The following is a 22,525-nucleotide window of genomic DNA, read 5'->3' as shown; positions in this document are numbered from 1 at the left end:
ATAGACCGCAGATAGCTATAGGGGGCGTGCAAGTATTAGTGCATTCATTGAATCGTGGCCAGACATGTATAATGAACACATAGCATACAATAGGAGGGGCCACGCATGTTAGGGGTCGTCAATAAATGACGTAACACTGCTGGGGATGGACTTCTTGGAGGTGGAAGGGGGGGGGGGTAATATATGCATAGTGGTACACATGAGAGGGAGCATGGAAAATAGAGTTTGAGACCTTTCATCACCCGGTGATAAAAAAAAAAAATAACGCATACCCCAGTGCTTAAACGTAATCTAAAAACATTTTTACTACTCTATAGCTGTACATAATCTACTTATAGAAGAGATTTGTAGAAGCATGTTGATCCATGGGTTGTGATAGTTCAAACAACAGCTTGATTCTGGTTCTGCTTATAAATAACAGCTATGCTAAACATGAGACGACAAGATAAAATTAGACGAAAAGATTTTCAACAGTTAGCTCGAAGCAACAACAGTAATCACTGATTTTACGACAAATACCGTAGATCACAAGAAACTGAAATCCTAGCTCCAAAATTCCTCCACTTCACGCAAAAATTAATTAATATCAAAACTGGAGATAGGTCTGGATCGGCGTGGTCGAGTCGGTAAAGCTCAAGGTTGCTAAACCGAAAAGTCTCGAATTCGAGCCGTCTGGAAGATGAAGCTTGTTGGTTGTGGACACTCTTCTAGGAGAGACAACTACAAAATCAAACAAAAGCTGCCTTGTAGTTTGTTCTTGGTTGGACAAAGGCTATTGAAGCAAATCTAAAAATAAAATACTTAAAAAAAACTTTTTAAAAAACCACGTTTTTCTTGTGGACTAAAAAGTAGAAAATAACTATTTACATACATTTGATGACAAAAAACGTGGGTTCACCATCAAATTTCCCGACCCATCTGCCCGACCCACGTTTTTTGTCATCAAATGTATGTAAATAGTTATTTTCTACTTTTTAGTCCACAAGAAAAACGTGGTTTTTTAAAAAGTTTTTTTTAAGTATTTTATTTTCTCCTTTTTAGTCCGTTGCTACACATGAAAAACGTGGTTTTTAAAAAAGTTTTTTATATAGTTTATTTTCTACTTTATCTAATGACTTGATTAAGTATGACTTGACTAAGTGTATATAAATACACGGACTAAAAAAATCTTGAGCGACCAGGATTCGAACCTGGGTTGTCGCGGCCACAACGCGAAGTACTAACCACTATACGATCACGGCCAGCGCGCTGACATCGATTGGGGCCGAAGTAACTGTGTCAATAAGCCTCCAGTCTTGTCGGTATCTTTAGAAATCATGTCCTCAATTTTATGGTCCTTTGGGCGTAATTAAATTAAGCTAATTACGGTCTCTAATTGCTAGTTTTTATGATTGCATCTGAAATTGTTAGGCGAAAGTAACCTGCATGCCAAATTTCAGATCTATAGAGCAATCAGAAGTGGGCTAATTTTCGATGTCAATTTTAACAACAAACACATCCACGCGAAGCTGAGTTAATAAAAACGTGTTAAGAAAAGCAGGCTGAAATCGGGAGTCCATGGCCTCAATGTCGCATAACCAGTTGACACGTATACTTAAAATTAAGAACGCAGAAGAAGAAAGGAGGTAGGTTAACGGAATTTGGATATACCTAACTGTGGCAAAGACTGATGTTAAACCAGGCCCAGGTCATCATCGATCTTCTGAGAAAAATTGTAATAAGTACTGATCAGAGGCATGAAACTTTACACTATCGATGCTATGAAATCAATGGGAACTCAGTATTATAACGACAACTCTGAAAATACTATAGGTACGTTTTCAAAGATTGGACCAAAATATGAGATAAAACATTTCAGGAATATTCTATCAGAGGAGAGTCTCAAACTGGCACCATGTTGGGGTAGCGTGGTTGATGGGGAGTTGTTCGCAACATTACCAGAAATAAAACTTTTTAAGATAAGAAAAATGTACAAAAATAAACATAAATAATGAGATGAGTACAAAAAAAAACCGAAGTTTCACCAATTACGACAATATAGTCTAAATTCATTCCGCAAGTGAGAGAAATTTCTACGAAAGTCATCAACTTGATGAATCAAATTAGGTATATTGTAATGCAAAGTATAGTGTAGTGGTATTAAGTATTATATCTGCATAAATGAACAAGAATGGTACATCTGGCAACTGCCACTCCACCCAGATATTAAACTTGGATATCATCGAGAAGGCAGATATAGAGTAAGATATATATATATATATATATATATATATATATATATATATATATATATATATATATATATATATATATATATATATATATATATATATATACTAGCCGTCCCGGCCAGGCCCTGCTCTGGCTTCTGTAATAAAACCTTTCTGTTAAAGACCATTACCTGTGTGTTTAGTAATCATTCTATACCCGGCTTTGCCCACCCAAACCACAACCAACCAAAACCAAAACAACAAAACGCAAACATAACGCTAACACAATTACAAATACAAACGAAAACAAAAACCTAACAACAAACCCAACCACAACCACAAACACCAATACAAACACAAAGAAAAAACAAACAAAAAAGCAAACGAAAACAAAAACCTAACAACAAACCCAAACACAAACACCAATACCAACACAAAAAAACAACGAAAAAGCAAACGAAAACAAACCGAATCCAAACGCAAAACCAACCAAAAACACAAATACAAACCCAAAGAAAAAAACACAAACAAAAACGAAAAAAAGAAAGAACAAAAACGAACCAAATCAAAACGCAACCACTAACGCAAACCCACCTAAACACAAAGAAAACACTAACGCGAACATAAACGCCCGGGGCAGAATCACCTGTTTTAGCTTAATAAACGACTATAGTACCCCAACTTATTCATAGTTTTTGCACTCACTTAAACGAACGCGCCTGTTTCAATTTAATGAACAATTATAATACTCCAAGCTTATCCGTAAAATACCTACAACATTTGCACTTGATCAATCCCCGCTAATTATGTAATTATTTTTTTCCCAACACCAAAACAAAGTAATAAAAAGTAAATGCTTTTCCACTAATGCAATGGTTTTATAAAGGGAAGTAATTGTGTTTTCCTAATTTATCAAAGGGAAGTAAGCGCCATAGGTCTAAATAAAGACATAATTAGAATTTTTGTAAAAGATGATATTTTTTAAAATTGTGTTTAATGAACATGCCGACAATTATTACTTTCAGTTTGAAAAATGAAAATTATTTCCCAACACTTTCAATGGTAATTTTTTAACTCATAAATTTAGACAAATGCGCACGGTAATATTCTAACACTTTAATCCATGGAAGTATGTCAACATATGTAATTTTACATACAGAACTGAGCTTTATATATATCTATATATATATATATCTATCTATATATATATATCTATATATATCTATATATATATATCTATATATATCTATCTATATATATCTATATATATATATCTATATATATATATATCTATCTATCTATATATATATCTATATATCTATATATATATATATGTATATATATATATATATATATATATGTATATATATATATATATATATATATATATATATATATATGTATGTATATATATATATATATATATATATATATATATATATATATATATATATATATATATATATATATATATATATATATATATATATAAGGAATATTTTAAAGGTTTAAAGACCTGCGCAATCAGAAACATTTGGAACCGCTATACTGGAACGTTGAAAGACAAGGGGGGTTACTGCACGCAAGAACAAAAATAACTAATTAGATTGATCCATTTGGCGCGTACACATTTAATTTTAATACCAGGTAAAAGGAGAGAGTCACTTCTAACTGGTCACGCATACCTCCATTGAAAGAAATACTAAAGTAAACGAAGGAAAGGTAAAAACACCCGTCTCTACCATCTTAATTATGTACCTGACATACACGGTGGAATGCGGAAGAAAATTGACGTACATAACAGCATGGCAGCTATACGTTCCAGGAATACTCTCTTGGATCTGTTTAAAAAGAAATTTCTTGTCTACGGCGTAGTTCAACTGTCCTTAATCAGTACCATCGTCATCAGCCGTGTTGAAACTGACTCTCAACTTTAAAAAGAGTATGTGGCGAAACCAAAAAGCCGAATATTGTAATTGTAATTGATCTATATACTAAACAACACCTACATCTGAACGCGACATGCTAAAACTTGTTATTGAATTATTAAACTGATGTTTTATCAGAACAACTTTCTGACCTGTAAAAATTATAGAGGTTAGGTACAAGATCGTATGTACTTCGGTAGAAATTACGCGAGTTTATATTTTAAAAGTGTGTTAATAGAAACTTCAATTATAATATATTGACTGTTAAGAAACTAATAGATTGAGATATTAAACAGCGCTTTAGTATCGTCGGAGCAAGAATTTCTAGTTTGATAAACTAAAAAATTATCTTGTCAGTGTAAAAATGAAATGTGCGTACAACGTAGCTTTGAACAACCAAGTACAAAAGCGACATAGCGTTTCAACTTCACATTTTAAGACCTTTAAACTCCAGCCATTAAGACAAATTGCGTGTTAACAAAAGCGGACTTTAAGAGTAGTTAGGTCGATGTCGTAACAATGGATTCAAAGCATTAATCAACGCATAAGTTCTTCCATTAGTCCACGTTAAAGCTCACTGTTTTATGGACAGGCTAACAAAAAAAAACCTGTGTTCTTCCATGTGTGATTCGCAGCATTCTCGGGTGGTCTGTATTGTAAACGTGGAGAGGTGGCACGGGTCAGGGTGAACTTACACTAATGGAGCCCACGGAAATAAATCTATATTTAGCTCTTCTTAATTCATCGTTTGTCTGAATAAGAGACCAGCACTTTCTGCACTAAATCGGAGGCTGTTCTGTCGACTGCTGATTTATTTAAACAAGCAGGTTACATTCAGAAACCGTACAAAATGTAAATGTTGATGGCATGGACGGAACTATAAGAATAAAATACATGATATTTCGAGTGGTCATTATTCTTGATCTCGCTGCAACTTCCGGGCTGCGTTAAGCCTAATCCCACCACTAAGCCTAATCCCAACACACCACTCGACCCCGCGAGGTCACGTGGTAATCTCTAGCTGGCAAAAGACGGGTTGCAGTGTAACAATAACACCGCTGAAATGCCTTGGCCAGACTTGTTGACGTGATTCATTACCTCCGCTGACGGCTCCATTGTGCCTATGTAACTAGATAATACAATGATAATACAATAGAATACAATCATTATGATCAGAACAAAGACAAAAGCAGTCGTCCATGACATAGCATTAGTGTTAAGTTTACAGGCAGGCAGAAAATAACATATGGTGAAATAGCAAACCACATTCCAAATCTTTTGATTAAATTTGTTTAAAAAAACGTATACATAAAACAGCGAATTGCGAGGTTTAAGTGAGGTAACAAGGTTGTAGCTATACATGTAAATAGCTATATGTAACACAGCTATACCAATACATGTAAAAAGATCTACTGATCTAGGTAAATTAAGATGTAAATAGATCTAAAGAGCTAGGTAAGGTAACACCGTTGTAGCAAATGTAAATAGATCTACAGATCTAGGTAAGGTAACACCGTTGTGGCTATACATTAAATTTAATACATGTAAATATATCAACAGATCCTATCGTTGCTTGTCCAGTATTCAGTTCATTCCTTCATGTCGAGTGTAGGACAAGCCAAGCGTAAAATATTGTGTTACAGACACTCGCGTTACACGAAAAGTGCATTCTAAAGACATGACATAAACCGTGTGTAAAAGAAACAAAGTTAATCGAAAAAAAGTTTATGTCTAATTTAACCACATTACACCGCAAGTGCATTAACTAAACCACAAAATTTGCCTTCTTAAAGATACATTAAGAACAATTCTAAATCATCATCGATCACCATTTTAAAACATCGAACTTTGTCGTTTAAACAATTTCTCCACCGTCTTCATTGTACAGACATCTTATAGCCGAGTCTAGCTAAACTATCGACAACTTTATCCCACAAAGGGAGTATCAATAGCCTAGTATCGATATCAAATAGAATGAGGATTGACTAAAAGTTGAGAGCCGATTCGTTGTGTTCCTACAATACAGCTCTGTCGGATGTCTAGCAAGAAGAATGGGCAAGAGGGTTATTAATAGCAGTCCTCATTCGTCACGACTTAAAACAGCCTAACGCAAGATTATGTGGGCTATGCATTATGTACCTCGGGAGGATTGTGATACATTCTTAGGTAGGTTTTTTTTTGTTTTTTTTTTTTAATTTAAATGTGTAAATTTCAATACGAATCAGCTGATGCAAATCGTTGTAGAATCTATTAACTTTAATATGTCACATTTATTTACCAGGTAAAGGAATGTCTTTAAAAAAAAAACGAGGTAGAACATTTTCAGTTTGGGGAATAAATAAAAAAGAGAAAGGGAACAGATGTGTGTATTTATATAACAGTTTTTGGGGTCAGTAATTCATTCTTGAGGTTTTATTTAGATGGCATTTAAAACAGCGGGACAAATATGAGTGTCTTTAAAATTTCTGACACGTACAGAGTATATCATAAAAATGCTGGAGTGATATATAATAATTGTGGCTGTCGTGGACATTATATATATATATATATATATATATATATATATATACATATACATATATATATATATATATATATATATATATATATATATATATATATATATATATATATATATATATATGAGAATGACATTATGCCCAGTGTAATGCTATTGCTTGCAACAAAGTGGCTTCGAGCTGGTTTTCAGGATTTATAATGAAAAATGTGAATCTATGAATTATTCAATTTGTTTCTTACTTAATCCACAACGACAGATGTTCCTTGCAGATTTCAAATTGAATTTACAACACATTGATTTCCTTGAAAATATTACATCTGCTATTTACTTTGATACGATTTGATATCACGATATATGCCACTACCACATGGGAATTTTTTCTGTAGAATTCCGGACTCCTATATATTTCTTGTTTCTATATTGCATGGGTTTCTCATCAGGCTTATAGACACGTGAAGTCTTAAATAGTATGAAGGTTAATCTTATCTACACCATTCAAGGTAATGTTAATTTACATTAGAATGCATACAACTCTATTTAAGATTATAAAATATCCAAACCAATTCAAGTAAATGTGGCGAGGCACCCAGAATGTAACCTTTGTTGGTAGAGGACAGTGAAGAAATGCCTAGCCTAGTTGAAGGGGGAATCTTGTACCCCGACAAGGGCATTAGCAGATTAGGTTCCAGCCTGAAGGTAGTGATTAAATGCCATACTTACAGTGGCGAAATATTAATTGCTTTAAATCATATTATGATTTCTTTTAACCCCGTGAAACTGATAGGGCTGGAAATGAAAAAAATGGGCACGGTTTTGTCGGTGAAGAAAACACTGAACTACAGGCACTATTAAAAATAAAGATACAGTCACAGGGAGTAGTGTTGGTCTCTAGACACCTAACTGTAAATGTGGTTTTTAATGTATGTGAAGTATAAGGAAGATTATTTAACAAGAATGTTTTAAACTAACGACTGATAAGCATTTACCCCTGCAGTTCTCGATAGTAAATAACAGTTATGTTAGTTTCAACCATCAACTTTGACTAAAATCTACTTTTTTTCAGCTTTTATCAAATGCTGTGGTACATTATTCCTTTAAACGATGTGGTTATATTCAGCCCTCATTGGGTCTCATTATCACCCCACTATCAAGAACTGGGACAAATTCCACAAACTGTCTTAGATCCCACAAACATGAACTGAAATAGACCCTACAAAAATGAACTGAAATAGACCCAACAAACATAAACAGGCATAGCCACCCCCCCCCCCCCCCACACACAAACATGAACTGACATCGAATCCACAACCGGGGTGGGGGTGGGGGGTGGAGGAGAGTGGGAGGGGTTGGGGTTGGGGTGTATACCTTACAACACTGATAAATACTAAACTTATCAACTATGATTCTGTACAATTTTTAAGCATCTACTTTTTAAAAAAAAAACAATACAAAAATTCGCCACTAGAAAATGTGAGCACGTCTTAAAACCATGTATCGACCGGAACAATCTTTAAGCCTATAGTGACAAGTGCTCTTATGTCTGTGTGGGCTGAAGCTACGTCTACAAAATGTTACTATTTATAGACTAGTTCCCTAGTTACGCAAAGCTGAACCAATTTAATTTTTTTGTCGCAATACTTGATTAGCAGCCATGACGGATCGACCGCGTCTAATTTTAGCACAACGTTTTTTTTTACCTAGCATTAAGTGCAAGAAGAGAAGTTTGAACTGAGGACAATCAATCAGTTGCCCAGATCGTGTGATTTCTGTCGTCATGTGATTTCTGTCGTCACGTGATTTCTGTCGTCACGTGATTTCTGTCGTCACGTGATTTCTGTCGTCACGTGATTTCTGTCGTCACGTGAGTTCTGTCGTCACGTGAGTTCTGTCGTCACGTGATTTCTGTCGTCACGTGATTTCTGTCGGCAAGTGATTTCTGTCGTCACGTGATTTCTGTCGTCACGTGATTTCTGTCGTCACGTGATTTTTGTCGTCACGTGATTTCTGTCGTCACGTGATTTCTGTCGTCACGTGACTTCTGTCGTCACGTGACTTATGTAATCACGGTGGCCGGAAAGAACCGCAACGGAAAAAAGCGCAACGGAAAAAAGCGCAAATCAAAAAGCGCAACGGAAATAAGCGCACACGGAAAAAAGCGCAAAGAGAAAAAAGCGCACACAGAAAAAAGCGCAAACAGAAAAAAGCGCAAACGGAAAAAAGCGCAAAGAGAAAAAAGCGCACACAGAAAAAAGCGCAAACAGAAAAAAGCGCAAACGGAAAAAAGAGCAAAGAGAAAAAAGCGCACACGGAAAAAAGCGTAAACAGAAAAAAGCGCAAACAGAAAAAAGCGCAAAGAGAAAAAAGCGCACACAGAAAAAAGCGCAAACAGAAAAAAGCGCAAACGGAAAAAAGCGCAAAGAGAAAAAAGCGCAAACGGAAAAAAGCGCACACAGAAAAAAGCGCACACGGAAAAAAGCGCAAACGGAAAAAAGCGCAAACGGAAAAAAGCGCAAACAGAAAAAAGCGCAAACGGAAAAAAGCGCAAACAGAAAAAAGCGCACACAGAAAAAAGCGCAAACGGAAAAAAGCGCAAACAGAAACAGAAAAATGCGCAACCAGAAAAAACACAACGAAAAATGTGCAAAAGAGAAATTTAGCACAAAGACCATATGGACTAGATGACACATTTATACATGACTGTTAGGGCTGCTGTGAGAGTGTCGTGTTTGATCACGTGATCTACTACCATTTAAAGCGTACCACTACCATCTGCATTCCCATCACCACGATACAGGCGATAATCACTTTACACAATTCCTATTATTTTCTTGGTCAATAATTATTCAACTACTATTCTCGTATAAACATAAAACTATCGACATTACACGAAGTATCTTTCACATTCTCCCTAGTCCGAACTACCTCGCTTGCATACTATAACAACCCGTTCCTATGGCAAAACTTCACTATCTTTCATCCGCGTCATCAAACATGCATTCGTCATATCTCTCGTAACAACATTCATTCGCACCAAAATAACAATTTTGTATTTAATATTTTTTCACATCATGACGCACCTACCTACCTACCTACTACCCACCTACCCACCTACCTACCTACCTACCTAACTACCCACCTACCCACTTACCCACTTACCCACCTACCCACCTACCCGCCAACATACTTACCAAACTACTCACCAAAAAAGTATCGGCGAAGTTCGTAAGTTTCGTAAACTGTACTAGACATCTTTTTTTAAATGAAAATTCATTGACATCATTGACATATGTTACATATGTTACATTTTGCGACAACCTTAATTAGTGCGTTGGGCTTGTATGAAAACTCACTTCGAACTAACTCAATTACATGCTATTTATTTTAAAATTACACGGAAAGCGTCACCCAACTGTTGTGATGTGAGGTGAGGACAGGTTCGACAATAAACCAACACGAAAGTACGAAAGAGACATAGATTGCCTATTAGAGAATGGACCCCTTAACTTTCCTAACCCCACCATTTATTATACCCTACCGAACCTCTAAATTTACTGCGCTAAATGTCACTTCCCTCCCAATCGTTCCTATTCTACAGAATTGTGTATACTATTTATTTACATTCTTTAATAATCTCAATAGAACTAAAATAGACTTTTGTTTGAAGGGTAATGAAAACATGTAAACAAAAGGGACGCAACTCTAAATCAATGCGAATTTTTATATGCAGTGGCGTAGGCAGGGGGGGGGGGGTTATGGGGGGTCATAACCGCCCCCCCCCCCCCCCCATAGACCCCTCGGTATATATATATATATATATAGGTGCGTCATGATGTGAAAAAATATTAAATACAAAATTGTTATTTTGGTGCGAATGAATGTTGTTACGAGAGATATGACGAATGCATGTTTGATGACGCGGATGAAAGAGAGTGAAGTTTTGCCATAGGAACGGGTTGTTATAGTATGCAAGCGAGGTAGTTCGGACTAGGGAGAATGTGAAAGATACTTCGTGTAATGTCGATAGTTTTATGTTTATACGAGAATAGTAGTTGAATAATTATTGACCAAGAAAATAATAGGAATTGTGTAAAGTGATTATCGCCTGTATCGTGGTGATGGGAATGCAGATGGTAGTGGTACGCTTTAAATGGTAGTAGATCACGTGATCAAACACGACACTCTCACAGCAGCCCTAACAGTCATGTATAAATGTGTCATCTAGTCCATATGGTCTTTGTGCTAAATTTCTCTTTTGCACATTTTTCGTTGTGTTTTTTCTGGTTGCGCATTTTTCTGTTTCTGTTTGCGCTTTTTTCCGTTTGCGCTTTTTTCTGTGTGCGCTTTTTTCTGTTTGCGCTTTTTTCCGTTTGCGCTTTTTTCTGTTTGCGCTTTTTTCTGTGTGCGCTTTTTTCTGTTTGCGCTTTTTTCCGTTTGCGCTTTTTTCTGTTTGCGCTTTTTTCCGTTTGCGCTTTTTTCCGTTTGCGCTTTTTTCCGTGTGCGCTTTTTTCTGTGTGCGCTTTTTTCCGTTTGCGCTTTTTTCTCTTTGCGCTTTTTTCCGTTTGCGCTTTTTTCTGTTTGCGCTTTTTTCTGTGTGCGCTTTTTTCTCTTTGCGCTTTTTTCTGTTTGCGCTTTTTTCTGTTTGCGCTTTTTTCCGTGTGCGCTTTTTTCACTTTGCGCTTTTTTCCGTTTGCGCTTTTTTCTGTTTGCGCTTTTTTCTGTGTGCGCTTTTTTCTCTTTGCGCTTTTTTTCCGTTTGCGCTTTTTTCTGTTTGCGCTTTTTTCTGTGTGCGCTTTTTTCTCTTTGCGCTTTTTTCCGTGTGCGCTTATTTCCGTTGCGCTTTTTGATTTGCGCTTTTTTCCGTTGCGCTTTTTTTCCGTTGCGGTTCTTTCTGGGAACCGTAATCACGATATTGATGTCGTCACGTGAATACTGAAATCACGTGTTTACGTGGTCACGATATTTTTTTCATCACGTGATCTGTGTCGTCACGTCCTGATGTGTGTGTGTGTGTGTATGTTGAACTTTGCCTCAACCCTTGCCGAGCTCTACCCCGCTGGGTCAAGTGGCTCCAGTAACTGACAGTAAATGTCAGCGTACATGACAGCAGCGCTGCCATGCATGGATATGTTTGACGTTTCTTTACAAAACATGACCGCATGTTCTCATTATAGCATGACGAATAGTTTCATCGGCCACTGGATATATGACTAATACGAGGCTTATGACAAGAATGAACACATAGGGATATATATGTATATATATATATATATATATATATATATATATATATATACATATATATATATATATATATATATATATATATATATATATATATATATATATATATATAGCGAGAGAGAGAGATAAATATAGACAGATATATATATATATATATATATATATATATATATATGATAGAAATATTTTTTAAGCGTATAAGTATAAATCCTAACTCCTTGAATAACTCACTAGCAAATCAATAGCAGCTTATTCAAGCATAGCCTTGCATATTTAACCTTATTTTACATTTTTTTCAATGAGGGAAAGAATGCAGATTGCCCTAGATATCACAGCTTACACAATACGTGCGACAACAATAATTGCAATAAGAAATAAGTTTTTCTAAAATTGTACACAACACCAGTACAACTGTACATGTACTACAGCAACTGATCTAAATCTGTACAAATCAAAGTCCAAATTTCACCACACAACACCAGTACAACTGTACATGACCTACAGCAACTGATCTAAATTTGTACAAATCAAAGTCCAAATTTCACCACATAACACCAGTACAACTGTACATGACCTACAGCAACTGATCTAAATTTGTACAAATCAAAGTCCAAATTTCACCACACAACACCAGTACAACTGTACATGTACTACAGCAACTGATCTAAATCTGTACAAATCAAAGTCCAAATTCCACCACACAACACCAGTACAACTGTACATGTACTACAGCAACTGATCTAAATCTGTACAAATCAAAGTCCAAATGCCACCACACAACACCAGTACAACTGTACATGTACTACAGCAACTGATCTAAATCCGTATAAATCAAAGTCCAAATTTCACCACACAACACCAGTACAACTGTACATATACTACAGCAGCTGATCTAAATCCGTACAAATCAAAGTCCAAATTCCACCACCCAACTCCCCCGCGGCGTGCAGATCCATGACGTCATTAAAACCTTATCAACGCTTACACAGGACGATTACATTCTGACATAATTATCTTGTTTTTCCCCCTCGTCTAAATGACTTCTCGCGAGTCGGGTCATTTCGACGGCAATAAAGTAAAATATGTATGAAAACGGCGATAACTGTGACGATGGAAACAGTCCAGAGCTGGGTATAGGATCAGCTCACGGCATGTGAAGCCTGGCCTCATGATGACGCGGTGTTTTCTACACCTGATGATACCTGCTGTGTAGGAACGTATATCACAACCGGGGCACATACCATCAAACACACGAAACATTTTTCTTAAACGCGCGTTTCTTCAGTGCTTCTCCGCGTTAGAAATTTGTTAAAAATGTTGTAGCTCTTAATTATGATGGATTTATGTTTTGCTACAACTAATCACAATATGGCTTTTTAGTTATAGCTATTAGAAAATGGCTTAAAGGCTAGAGGCGAAACGAATAAATATAAATGCAATATGTATGCGTGGCACATATGCCTAATGTGTGTACGTGGATAGATCTTTCACATGAAATTTCATACTAATTAGTAACATATTAAAGCTGATTGAAAGAAATTTAATTATAGCAAATCAGATGAGCTTTACAAAACGCTTTAGAACTGACTCGTGGAAATAGGGTAGAAAAACTAGACTCGTGGAAATAGGGTTGAGGAACTAGACTTGTGAAAATAGGGTAGAGGAACTACTCGTAGAAATATGAACTAGACTTGTGGAAATAGGGTAGAAGAACTAGACTCGTAGAAATAGGGTAGAAGAACTAGACTCGTAGAAATAGGGTAGAGGAACTAGCTCGAGGAAATAGGGTAGAAGAACTAGACTCGTGGAAATAGGAACTAGACTCGTGGAAATAGGGTATAGAAGAACTAGAAAAACCTGAGTAAAGCGAATCAAAATATGAAACAGTTAAAACAGTGTTCCTCTCTGTACCTTCGGATTGTTACCACGAATTTTTTCTTTCTTTAGGCCAGATACAAATATAAGCACCCAATGACTGCCTCCTTCCCACAATGTAACAATGAACCCACTCTGTTCAAAGCTAACATTTTGATTTAGCGCACCCTATAACAAAGAATGTTAATTATAAAACAAAGATAAGCATTTCTGCAAGTTACGTGGGTTCATTAACGTCATGATTTACAGAAGAGTTGCCAATTGATGCAAACTTGTGTAAGAAAGCATATCGTTTCTCCATGTTGACTAGTAAAATAAACATCTCCCGCTTAACAAAGTGCTGTGTAAAACACTGGATGCTTATAACAGAGACGTCTATAACGTTGTGGTTTATCTCAGGAGATAGTGCATGGGACTATGTCTAATAATGGACCTTCTGTGGTAGACACAGATACACGTGAAAGTGCATGGGACTATGTCTAATAATGGACCTTCTGTGGTAGACACAGATACACGTGAAAGTGCATGGGACTGTGTCTAATAATGGACCTTCTGTGGTAGACACAGATACACGTGAAAGTGCATGGGACTGTGTCTAATAATGGACCTTCTGTGGTAGACACAGATACACGTGAAAGTGCATGGGACTGTGTCTAATAATGGACCTTCTGTGGTAGACACAGATACACGTGAAAGTGCATGGAACTCTGTCTAATCATGGACCTTCTGTGGTAGACACATAAGGGGCTTTGTGTCTGTGAGATAGTTTCAGACAATTTCATTCTAGATAAAACATACCAGCACATACAAAAAAAATATGTGTGACTAAAATATACTAACTTCGGCTTCTTTATTCAGTTTGTGCTAAATTTTAATTATAATTAATTTGTAATAGGTCATGCGAACATATAGTTATTGATTTATGAATTAAAAGCAAAAGCAGTTCGAAACTTTCATACTTAAAAAAAAGCTATAGTCGTCAGCAATGACAAAAGCCTTTCGTATTTGAGACGTTGTAGGGGTTTGACAGTAACTCCTTCAGGTCCAATCAAGATGAAGAATAGAGTTGTCCGCCCATGCGTGAACTCGAAATGAAATTAGACTGTCCTTTCGTGGCTGTCGCTAGTGGATGTAAAGTCCTATAACTTCAACCAAAATAACATTCCAGTTTTCATGCCATTCATTATCGGTTATAAGAAAAATTCAGGCGAGATGGTGCTTTTGGCTACATTGTAATTTTGTTGAAACTTTCAAGCTTTTTTGTGAGAACCGTGTCACAGCAGGATGTAAGCCAGTGCATAAGCTTGTGTTTTCAGTTAGACTATACGCATAATCTCGTGTTTCTTCCAGCATCTCTTGGGGGGGGGGGGGGGGGGGGAAGAGAGACACGACAAAGAGTGTCTAAATGATCAAGGCCCTTAATACATTATATGCCACTTATTCCAATAGGCCAATAACTCTGAACTTTGTATTAATATTACTAATTAGTTTTGTTAGTTTAACTGCTAATTAACTTCATAGAAAAATACCGTTAATTTTTTTTAATGTGGAAGGTGGTTTAATTCTGAATACTGAGTACACAGTGCAGGTCAATTTTTAATCTTGAATACGAATTAAGTTTTCATTTAGCAAATAAAATGCAATTTAATTTTTCTACATAAAAAATGTAGGCTAGTTAAATTTTGAATTATGAATACAAATAGCAGTTTACTTTTGCATACGAAATACTGTTAAACATTGCTAACAAAATGCATTCCAATTTGGAATTCTGAATCGCAGTTTAATTTTGCACACAAAACGCAGTTTAACTTAAAATTATAAAATACTGAATACATAATTGATACAGAAATAAACTGCACATCCTCCAAACAGCCTTATCTAGTTCGCGTGTACGAGACTCGAGCAAATAAGCATGGCGACATGCAGTCTCATGGCGACATGCAGTCTCATGGCGACATGCAGTCTCATGGCATTAACGTCTGTTTAAAAATAGTTTTACAAACACTCATAGGGCGTGGTCTGAAAGAAACCACAGGACAAAATAATTCCGAGGTTACAGCAGGACGGAGCCAGATTTTCTTAAAGACATAAGCTTTGTCTCTACGAGTAAAAAAATGGAAACGGGAAATTTTATCGCAAGCTTTAACTAAATCCACAAACTGTCATAAAAAGTTGTGCATTTATTAAACATTATTTGTTTTTTGTATGGTAAATATTGAACCTGATCATTATATGTTGTTACTAGATTGTTGTTGCAACAATTCGATGTGTTGTTATATTGTTTGGTCGAAACGTCAAATGAACTTGTAATTGTCTTTATTTTGTGAGGATATTACCACTCCCCGTTTTGACATTACTATGTGCATAAACCTCACAGCAGCTACCTTGTTTATGTATCTATGTGATATGGACAGCCGTAGTCTGGCTTCTCTCAACGAGAACATTTAACATTATTCGCTCAAATGTGTGCACCTTTTATTAACTGCGTTCGACATGATCCACAAAGTTTTAGACCTCCAAATTTTCTATCTTAAAATGTAGTCTCCGATTCCGAAAAGCTTTAGACCTCCAAATTTTCTATCTTAAAATGTAGTCTCCGATTCCGAAAAGCTTTAGACCTCCAAATTTTCTATCTTAAAATGTAGTCTCCGATTCCGAAAAGCTTTAGACCTCCAAATTTTCTATCTTAAAATGTAGTCTCCGATTCCGCAAAACTTTAGACCTCCACATATTCATGTAGTCTCAGATTCAAATATTATACTAGTCTTCTTTTCACCTCCAACTTAGACCAGCTTGATTCGTATTGCGGTTTAAGAGAGTTTTCGTTCATGCCCAGCAAACGTCTTTAGGGATTATCGTTTTATGCACTTTTTAAATTGAAAGAAATGGCATGTGTGTATGCGTGTGTGGATTGTGGGATAAGGAGGGAAAACATAATCTTTTATTTCGTTTTTACATAAAAACGTGTCACATGGTATGAATAATAAACTGTCCAAAAACAAAATGTTTCCTTTGAAATACACACCAAATCAGTTTGATAGGGTTCTGATCCGTATTCAAACATATACACACCAAATTACTTTAATAGGGTTTGACCAGTATTAAAACATATACATAACAAATAAGTTTAATAGAGTTTTCATCAGTATTCAAACATATTAAGATTTAAGACGGCTTGCCTAACACCAATTAGATATGCCTGTCAAAACACACTAGACCCGTCGGGCGCCAACCGGTGACGTAACACTGCCTAGAGCCAGGGCAATGAAATTGTTCTGGCCAATCTGGCGTCTGCTATTTTAAACCGGACCTTCGTGGGAGTTTTCTCAAGTTTGTCGTCTCGGTACAAGCGGCCTGGAAGGTTTCAGTGAACTGATACTCTGGGAGAGAAACTTTGTATGTCAGATACTCTGGGAGAGAAACTGTGTATGTCAGATACTCTGGGAGAGAAACTGTGTATGTCAGATACTCTGGGAGAGAAAGTTTGTATGTCAGATACTCTGGGAAACTTTGTATGTCAGATACTCTGGGAAACTTTGTATGTCAGATACTCAGGGAGAGAAACTTTGTATGTCAGATACTCTGGGAGAGAAACTTTGTATGTCAGATACTCTGGGAGAGAAAGTTTGTATGTCAGATACTCAGGGAGAGAAACTTTGTATGTCAGATACTAAGGGAGAGAAACTGTGTATGTCAGATACTCTGGGAAACTTTGTATGTCAGATACTCAGGGAGAGAAACTTTGTATGTCAGATACTCTGGGAGAGAAACTTTGTATGTCAGATACTCTGGGAGAGAAACTTTGTATGTCAGATACTCTGGGAGAGAAACTTTGTATGTCAGATACTCTGGGAGATAAACTTTGTATGTCAGATACTCTGGGAGAGAAACTTTGTATGTCAGATACTCTGGGAGAGAAACTTTGTATGTCAGACATTTAGGGAGAAAAACTTTGTATGTCTCACAATCTGTCTCTAAAACTTTGTTAAGACTAGTATGTCTGACAACTTGTCTCTAAAAACGTTTTAACATATCCCAAAGGGTGGGGGGCGGGGGTTAAAAACGCCCCGAATGGACCCCAAAACGACAACCGACGCACATTTAGCTACATAATTCTTTTCATATAGGCCGCTTTCACTCAATAGCCTTCTCTATCTCTTTATTTTTCTATGTATAAAAAATAAATTTAAACATACACAGAGAGATTATATATATATATATATATATATATATATATATATATATATATATATATATATATATATATATATATATATATATATATATATTTATGCCTATATGTGGACAAAAATGGAACCACCTCTTAATGAATACAATATACTTCCTACGCCTCAAATGCCAGTATAATGTCTGCCGATTAGTCTCTACAAAAATATGCTTAACATAATTATAATGTCTGCCAATTAGTCTCTGCAAAGTGTTTTTTTAAAAATGCTCAACATAATTATAATGTCTAACTTTCTGCTAGAAGCCAAAAGTAGATTAGTTAATTTATTTCCATCTAGTATTATTAGAGAAAAAAAAAATCACGTCGATTTTCTTAATAGAACTAATATTTTTAAAAACATGGAATAAAAAATCAATGAAACAATCCTGAGATTAACGTATTTGACATTCAAGGTTATACAGGTAAACGTTCTATAAAAATGTAACTGGATCGACATTTGTTCACTCTCTGCCTCCTTGAGCAGCTATTGTTCAACGATTTTTCCAAAACCCAAAAAAACGCATTGATATACTTTATTTAAAAAATCTAACTGCTTAAGTTGTTGATTTAGTTAAAAAAAATAATAAATTGTACAAGAATGCCAAATAAATGTAGAAAAACAACAGAGTAATTGTGGAATTTTTTCAAGAAGTTAATATAAAAAGTATCATCCTGATAACGATTGTACGAATCAATAATCCATTCTGACATTAAGGAGCGTATGGCCTATTCATAACGCTATAAATGGCAAATGAAACCTGAAGGACAACAACGCCGAAAATATTTTCTAAAAAAAAATATTCGTTTGTGGCGTCAGTAGCGTCATCCGACACGTCACTTATGTACGTTAGACAATTTTATTTTACACGGTAAGTCTACTGGTGAGAGGTAGGGAGGTGTACTGGGTCGGTAGGGAATCTATAGCAGGCACAATTGTTTTCTTGCCCGTGGCCATACACGGCAATTGGTAATTATTGCCAAAGTAGACTATTTAGGATTGTCGATTGTCATACAACCTGAGAACGTGAGCGAGACGTACATGAATGTATGTGCATGCACACGCACATATACAAGTAAATATATATATATATATATATATATATATATATATATATATATATATATATATATATATATATATATATATATATATATATGTTGTAGCATGATTTATACAGAGTAGCATAGTGTGTAGTAATAGCTGAATTTGTCGATGTTATGTAGAAATGTATGTTGTTTAATTTAATGTGTATATAGGGTATGTAGGTTAAAAGTGTATACCATATTTATCACAAGTTTAAACTGTTAAACGCAGATGTTCTAACATGCACCAGATTTGAGCTGTATCTCTTGTTCTAGTTCAGGGGTCTCCAAACTACGGCCCGCGGGCCGGATGCGGCCCGAGAGGTCCTCTTATCCGGCCCGCGGAGATCTTTTTGTCCACGGAAAAAAACGTTTGTTGGTGATAGCTGAGGAACTTTGCTCAAAGACATGCCTGGAAGAAACTGGCCCCCGAACTGAAATATGATACTTAATGCGGCCCTCGGACTGAAAAGTTTGGAGACCTCTGTTCTAGTTGATTACTTAAACCAAATATTTATACGTTCTGCTTCATTTTCTGAATAAACAAAGTTGCGAGCATGATACAAAAATAAGCTGTGCTAGCTCCATCATTAGAAAAACACGTCACTCAATTAAAATATTTTCCTAACCCCGCATACAACGTGTAAAATGAGTGCGATAAACTTGAATCACGGGTAATTGAGTACGTAGTTCAAAGTGTCAGAAAGTTACGCAGTTTTTTTTAATGTAAAAATAAAAAAAAAACGACTTCCATCTCTCGGTGCTTTCCTAAGCAAAAATACGATTCGTTGATTATACATTTTGTATATTGGAGATAGGGTAGCGCTTAATGATTAGCTAGCTATCAATGCGCGATACTCGTAATAGGAAAACGAAGTCGGAAACGCCATCCATAGTAATGTTACTGTCTAGGTAATGTGTATGTCTTTCAAATGCTCCACTCTTACCGTACAGATTCTGGTTGCTTACTGAGGCCAGCTTAACTTTTTCACCAATAAAAAGCTAAAGGGTTTTTTTTTTCTCTTTATTATGCGATGTCTTTATTCCTGGGGAAGTATTGGAGATAAAAGAGATGGAGGATGAGATTATCTTGTCTTCTTATTCTCGATGACCGTTAAGGCCGGACTTGATATCTTCAGAACGTTATGTGTCACATAAAAGGATGTCAGCTTTTAACTGAAGACGGACGCGGGGCTAGAGAGCAGATATCATACTATACAGCAACACACAGAGTTGGTGCTAGTTTATTTGTCTATCCTCTAAGTGAGGTTATAGAACAGATACTATCATATTATAACTACACACATGAGAGTTAAAAGTTAATTTGTCCATCTTATAAAATAGTTACTACGAGCCGACCCGCGGCATATCAATACGCCGCTATTTCGTTGTTTTTTTCTACTTTTCATTTATTCATAATTTGTGAATTCGACACTACCAACGCTGCCACTGAAAATATTTCTTTAAAACACTATAAGTAGCTCGTTAAGGACGATAACCTCCCCCCCCCCCCCCCCTCCGTTAAAGTAAACTCCACTTAGTTACCCCCCCCCCCCCCCTTACGTTTAAAATCGTTTCAAACTAAATCATCTGCCCCTAATAGTCGTCACTAAACCCTGCTCTGCTTGTAAAAATTTAGCGTGAACCACAGCTCACCAGACCATGTAGGGATGGGGGTGGTAGGGAGCGCGTTTACAGCTTGTTTTCTAGCGTCTCCCAGAAGGTAATTATATATATAGATAGATCATACTATAACTACACACATGAGAGTTAAAAGTTAATTTGTCAGCTTCTGAGTGAGACTGTAGAACAGCTAGTAGCCACTAGTCTACATAAAGTTACTAGTTAATTTCTCAACTTAAAAATATTTTTAAGTACTTCAGAATATTACATATTTATGTAATGCAAAAACTTTTCATTAAAAAGCGTTTCTTTTAATCATCAGACTGAAATTCGAGATTCTTATTAAAAAATAACGTTATTATTGCTAAATCGCCAAAAATATATCCTGTCAAGAACTTTTCTTTTCGTTTAGAGGGATCTGAATTCCGGTTTACGTTTTTTATAATCCGACAAAAAAGAATGTTACGTAGCTGTCTAGTTAGAGGGAACAAGAGAATCTCAACTTGTTAAAAGGTGATGATATCATCCAGATGTATCTGACGTTTTTATACAGCTGATCAAAAGATGTTGATTTAATTATAAAAAAACTGCTCCACATTTTTCAATTATATCTACACTGACATGCTGTAGTACATGAGCAAGAAATATGAGACAACGCAGAGGTTTTAATTATGTACCCGTCCAACCCTTTATGCAACACGGTAAACCTTTGTATCATAGAAATATAAGTTGCCTGTCTAGGAGAGATGTTTTGATTTTTGTGACAATATATTTCGGGGAGGAGGGAGGGCAGACACGTGACTTATACTGTAGGATATCAAAAATAAAAATTATAAACTGTTATATTTTTAGCAAATGTTATTTTTAGAGCTGGTGTAACATTAGGACTTTATGTTAGCGGAAGTCTGGTTGTTGTTTTTTTTTTTTTTGACGCCGTGAGGTGCTGGTAGCATGAGACGAAAATGTGATGAAGCGATGGTTGATTAATGCATTAGTGGATGTCGTAGTTATCAAGATTAAACTGAAGTTTCTACACTGATACAAACACCTAAAGGCTAACACTGGGTGGATGGGTGGATCCTAAAGGCTTACACTGGATGGATAAGTGGATGGGTGGATCCTAAAGGCTTACACTGGGTGGATGGGTGGATCCTAAAGGCTTACACTGGGTGGATGGGTGGGTGGGTGGATCCTAAAGGCTTACACTGGGTGGATGGGTGTATCCTAAAGGCTTACACTGGGTGGATGGGTGGATCCTAAAGGCTTACACTGGGTGGATGGGTGGATCCTAAAGGCTTACACTGGGTGGATGGGTGGATCCTAAACGCTTACACTGGGTGGATGAGGGGATGGGTGGATCCTAAAGGCTTACACTGGGTGGATAAGTGGATGGGTGGATCCTAAAGGCTTACACTGGGTGGATGAGTGGATGGGTGGATCCTAAAGGCTAACACTGGGTGGATGAGTGGATGGGTGGAACCTACAGACTGACACTGGGTGGATGGGTGGATCCTAAAGACTAACACTGGGTGGATGAGTGGATGGGTGGATCCTAAAGGCTTACACTGGGTGGATGAGTGGATGGGTGGATCCTAAAGGCTAACACTGGGTGGATGAGTGTATGGGTGGAACCTACAGACTGACACTGGGTGGATGGGTGGATCCTAAAGGCTTACACTGGGTGGATGCGAGTAAAGCGGTAGCCTCGCTAGCACAATCGCTGGTGGAATATTGATCAGCCGCAGCCATCAAAGTTCGATTGAGTTGACAGAATACAACTTAACTTGCCAAGTGAAATCTGGGTTTGGGTATGATC

General features: G+C 36.5%; 1 protein-coding gene across 1 annotated transcript in view; it reads left to right on the top strand.

Annotated features, from left to right (window-relative positions):
• The first annotated feature begins 6,214 nt into the window (after nt 1–6,214).
• Nucleotides 6,215–22,525, top strand: part of LOC131935961 (FMRFamide receptor-like) — a 97,597-nt gene continuing 81,286 nt past the window's right edge. The window contains exon 1 of the mRNA XM_059292717.1: nt 6,215–6,304. The gene's annotated coding sequence lies outside the window, so the exon portion shown is untranslated. The remainder of the gene's footprint in view (nt 6,305–22,525) is intronic.

Source organism: Physella acuta, unplaced genomic scaffold, assembly GCF_028476545.2.
Source record: "Physella acuta isolate Inbredline_101_S28 unplaced genomic scaffold, ASM2847654v3 ptg000164l, whole genome shotgun sequence".
Classification (NCBI taxonomy): Eukaryota; Metazoa; Mollusca; class Gastropoda; family Physidae; genus Physella; species Physella acuta.
The sequence above is the reverse complement of the archived record's forward strand: the minus strand, read 5'-3'. Positions and strand labels throughout refer to the sequence as shown.